This window comes from Schistocerca nitens, chromosome 7 (genome assembly GCF_023898315.1).
Source record: "Schistocerca nitens isolate TAMUIC-IGC-003100 chromosome 7, iqSchNite1.1, whole genome shotgun sequence".
Taxonomy (NCBI): domain Eukaryota; kingdom Metazoa; phylum Arthropoda; class Insecta; order Orthoptera; family Acrididae; genus Schistocerca; species Schistocerca nitens.
Window position 1 is genome coordinate 308,007,972 of NC_064620.1, and position 5,000 is coordinate 308,012,971.

General features: G+C 55.5%; 1 non-coding gene across 1 annotated transcript in view; it reads right to left on the minus strand.

The window, feature by feature from the left end:
• LOC126197304 (small subunit ribosomal RNA) overlaps window positions 1–778 on the minus strand; it is a 1,910-nt gene extending 1,132 nt beyond the window's left edge. Inside the window, exon 1 of the ribosomal RNA XR_007539675.1 lies at window positions 1–778. This exon is cut by the window's left edge and continues 1,132 nt beyond it. This is a non-coding gene — a ribosomal RNA (small subunit ribosomal RNA).
• Window positions 779–5,000: the final 4,222 nt, after the last annotated feature.

The following is a 5,000-nucleotide window of genomic DNA, read 5'->3' on the forward strand; positions in this document are numbered from 1 at the left end:
CTCGGGACGCACGAGCACGCACGAGGCGGTCGCACGCCTTCGGCTCGCCCCACCGGCAGGACGTCCCACGATACATGCCAGTTAAACACCGACGGGCGGTGAACCAACAGCGTGGGACACAAATCCAACTACGAGCTTTTTAACCGCAACAACTTTAATATACGCTATTGGAGCTGGAATTACCGCGGCTGCTGGCACCAGACTTGCCCTCCAATAGATACTCGTTAAAGGATTTAAAGTGTACTTCATTCCGATTACGGGGCCTCGGATGAGTCCCGTATCGTTATTTTTCGTCACTACCTCCCCGTGCCGGGAGTGGGTAATTTGCGCGCCTGCTGCCTTCCTTGGATGTGGTAGCCGTTTCTCAGGCTCCCTCTCCGGAATCGAACCCTGATTCCCCGTTACCCGTTACAACCATGGTAGGCGCAGAACCTACCATCGACAGTTGATAAGGCAGACATTTGAAAGATGCGTCGCCGGTACGAAGACCGTGCGATCAGCCCAAAGTTATTCAGAGTCACCAAGGCAAACGGACCGGACGAGCCGACCGATTGGTTTTGATCTAATAAAAGCGTCCCTTCCATCTCTGGTCGGGACTCTGTTTGCATGTATTAGCTCTAGAATTACCACAGTTATCCAAGTAACGTGGGTACGATCTAAGGAACCATAACTGATTTAATGAGCCATTCGCGGTTTCACCTTAATGCGGCTTGTACTGAGACATGCATGGCTTAATCTTTGAGACAAGCATATGACTACTGGCAGGATCAACCAGGGAGCTGCGTCAACTAGAGCTGAGCAGCCGGCCGCCCGGGAGTGTGTCCCGGGGGCCCGCGCGAACACGCAAGCGTCCGCTCAATTATTCTGCAAACAGGAGGAGGCTGGGCTCCCCTGCACGATACACCTCGAAACCCTCTCAGGTCCCGGCGGCGCGCAGCGCCGTCCTAAGTACTTGGTCGGGTTCGAGAGAGGCGCAATCGCCCGGAGATAGGCGAGTAGACGCTTTCAGTGCGACCACCCCGTGCTCCCAACTGAGCTTGCCGCTGCCGACAGAGGCCCGGGAGCGTGCTGTCGTGGTGTTGCCGGCGGGAGACAACACGCGGCCACAAACAGTGACCGGGCAGCTCCAACGCCAGCGCCACAGAGGGGCAGAGCCCCACTTGGGTGCCAAAGCGAACTCTCCCAGCACAGCGCACGCGCCAACACATCCGCACAGCTGCGATACAAACCACCTGCGAGAACCGCGGGGGCGACCGAGCAGCAGACGGCGTCGCGGCGCCGAGTGCCGGGCGGCGGCGCATCCTCAACGCACACAGTCCTCAATCGGACCAGCACACTGCAGATGTCCACCGCGCTTCGCACCGGGCCCGGGAGGACCCACTTTGGCCGCACGGCGCCGCGCGCTGGGTGCGCCGGCACGCAGATGCGCCGCCTGCCGCCTCCGTCAGCCGGCGCGCCTGCCACTGGCGCCCCCACCAGCCGGCTGCCGCGCGTGCGCCCACGCAGCGCGCGGCCAGCACGCCGGGCGCCCCCCCCTCACCGGCCGGGGACGGTCCCACCCAGCCACCGCCGCGTATCGCTTCATACCCACATGCCCACTCACGTTCGTGGGTATGACGGGTGTCGCTGAAGCAACCGGTTAATACCTGTACCGATCGTCGATATCAACGATTCACCTCCAGCGCGAACAACCGCGCAACAACGGATTTCCAGTTCATTTGCGTAACTTGGGCAGCAAACGTAGACATCCATCTACATTTGCGACTTCTACGAGTCTTGCATGCCTGGATGTTGTGTGTCACGACGCACTCCATCAGCATACATACACGCTGCGACGTGTGCACGAAAGAACACGTGGAAGGTGGCCAGCGTACGTATGCGAATGCCATTGCACAGCTGCGAAGCGCATTCAACACGCGAACTCCTGACCGACGAGCTAGAGGTGACAGGAGGGGAGGGGGGGGGGGGGGCGGGGGCGATATACGTCCTATTGCAGTACACAATACAGTGGATAGCGGGACCATGTGGAAAGTAAGCAACACTCGCAAGATGTGAGGGTACGCACCGTAAAATGAATCAATACGCAGAACACCACAGTGTGCGCGAAGTGAACTATGTTGAGATGGTTGCAATTAGGCAACGCTACACGAATTCCTAGATTCATATAACTAACAATTACAGGGCAGGTTAAGGCGCAACGTGGGTTAGGTTAGGGCGCAACGTGGGTTAGGTTAGGGCGCAACGTGGGTTAGGTTGGGCGCAACGTGGGTTAGGTTAGGGCGCAACGTGGGTTAGGTTAGGGCGCAACGTGGGTTAGGTTAGGGCCCAACGTAGGTTAGGTTAGGGCGCAACGTAGGTTAGGTTAGGGCGCAACGTAGGTTAGGTTAGGGCGCAACGTAGGTTAGGTTAGGGCGCAACGTAGGTTAGGTTAGGGCGCAACGTAGGTTAGGTTAGGGCGCAACGTAGGTTAGGTTAGGGCGCAACGTGGGTTAGGTTAGGGCGCAACGTGGGTTAGGTTTGGGCGCAACGTGGGTTAGGTTAGGGCGCAACGTGGGTTAGGTTAGGGCGCAACGTGGGTTAGGTTAGGGGCCCAACGTAGGTTAGGTTAGGGCGCAACGTAGGTTAGGTTAGGGCGCAACGTAGGTTAGGTTAGGGCGCAACGTAGGTTAGGTTAGGGCGCAACGTAGGTTAGGTTAGGGCGCAACGTAGGTTAGGTTAGGGCGCAACGTAGGTTAGGTTAGGGCGCAACGTGGGTTAGGTTAGGGCGCAACGTGGGTTAGGTTAAGGCGCAACGTGGGTTAGGTTAGGGCGCAACGTGGGTTAGGTTAGGGCGCAACTTGGGTTAGGTTAAGGCGCAACTTGGGTTAGGTTAAGGCGCAACTTGGGTTAGGTTAAGGCGCAACTTGGGTTAGGTTAAGGCGCAACTTGGGTTAGGTTAAGGCGCAACTTGGGTTAGGTTAAGGCGCAACTTGGGTTAGGTTAAGGCGCAACTTGGGTTAGGTTAAGGCGCAACTTGGGTTAGGTTAAGGCAGAAGTTGGGTTAGGTTAAGGCAGAAGTTGGGTTAGGTTAAGGCAGAAGTTGGGTTAGGTTAAGGCAGAAGTTGGGTTAGGTTAAGGCGCAACTTGGGTTAGGTTAAGGCGCAACTTGGGTTAGGTTAAGGCGCAACTTGGGTTAGGTTAAGGCGCAACTTGGGTTAGGTTAAGGCGCAACTTGGGTTAGGTTAAGGCGCAACTTGGGTTAGGTTAAGGCGCAACTTGGGTTAGGTTAAGGCGCAACTTGGGTTAGGTTAAGGCAGAAGTTGGGTTAGGTTAAGGCAGAAGTTGGGTTAGGTTAAGGCAGAAGTTGGGTTAGGTTAAGGCAGAAGTTGGGTTAGGTTAAGGCAGAAGTTGGGTTAGGTTAAGGCAGAAGTTGGGTTAGGTTAAGGCAGAAGTTGGGTTAGGTTAAGGCAGAAGTTGGGTTAGGTTAAGGCAGAAGTTGGGTTAAGGGATGGTGTGTGTGGGGGGGGGGTGGGGTGGCGAGGTTCGTTGATAGTGATGGTAGTAAGTGGACGCCTGAGGCACTATCAGATATGTCACGTCAGTTGCACTTGTGGCTCATGGCAGGTGGCGCGCCCGTTCTGTGTTTGTGGCAAAGGAGTGGCACACCTGTGTCTTTCATTCCTGCCATTGTTTATGTGCTGTGAGATGCGGCAGTGTGGTGCTGTTGGGTGCACCCCTGTGTAGGACATGTGTGGGTGTTGGTGGCGTATCTGAGCAATGGTGGTTGTAGGAAGAGTGGGATATTCAGTTTTCTGGTTCGACGTCCCGGTCTGGTTATCATAGTGTGGATGGTGTACTGTGGCCGAGAGGATGCACTGGATGTTGTTCCATGCTGGTACTTAGATGTTGTGTCTGCGTCTGTTACAGGCATAGACTAGTGGGTGATGGAGTGTGTGGGTGACGTGTGGTTGACATTGTGTGCACAGACGTTCAGCATGTATAGGGACAGTTGTATGTGTTATCTATATTCCGATGACTGCGCGTATTACTAAGCACCGCCGCGTATAAGCTTAATGTATGTATAGTCAATGCCTGTTCTATCTCTGTACAGTAGTAGCGGTGCGACTGCACTAGCTAGCTACACCTCGCGGCATCGTCCCCCGGTGTATGGCATATGATTATAAACATTCTGTCTATTAGTCAAAACCGGTGGTGTGACTACGTCACATGTTTGAGGTGGGGGGACGCAACACCGTGCCGGTGGGTCAGGGCTGCGAAACACTTTCCCCACACTGGGGGCTCGGACCCTCATTACTCGTCCCAGTAATATATTGCGGAGCGCACATAGCCATTGCCCAGAGTCTTTGCGACTGCGAGTGCAACGCCCACGGGGACCGACGTGGATGGGGCGGCCCATAGCTGATCGCTCAGCATCGGAATCCGTACAGTGAGCGACGCGGTCGCGCACAGACTTAGAGCACGTTTAGGGACAGCGGGAATGTCGAATATTGGATAAAACTCTTCATGAAACGCAAGATATAGGTGTGGATTGCAACTTACGAGTGCGGGAAACGTCCGCCGTTCATCCGCTGGACTTGCGATTTTGGTGGGTGGGGTGGGGCACGTACGGGTGCGGGTGGCGTGATTGTCGGTCGACGACTTCGTGGTGGACAGAGGATGCCGTCTTTGTGGGTGGCGTCGGACAATGTGTACTGTGCGCCCAGCGATGTCGTATTCAGCTTGGCGTCTCATAGATGGCGGTATCGCCGTTGCAGGAGGCCTAGATGGCGTTATTGTTTGTGGTGCGCTCGACATGGTGGATGTAGTGTTGCCAGATTCGCGTAGATGGCTGTATTGCATGTGGTTTCGTCGTATTTTCATAGGTGGCGATGCTGTGTGGTTGGCGTTGTTGCGTTCACTTCCTGTAGATGGAGGTGTCGTATCTGGGCTGCATGTCAATGTAGTGTCGTCACATTCCGAGAGATGTCGTTCTTGTGCCCCTCGGTGGCACTGTCAACGTC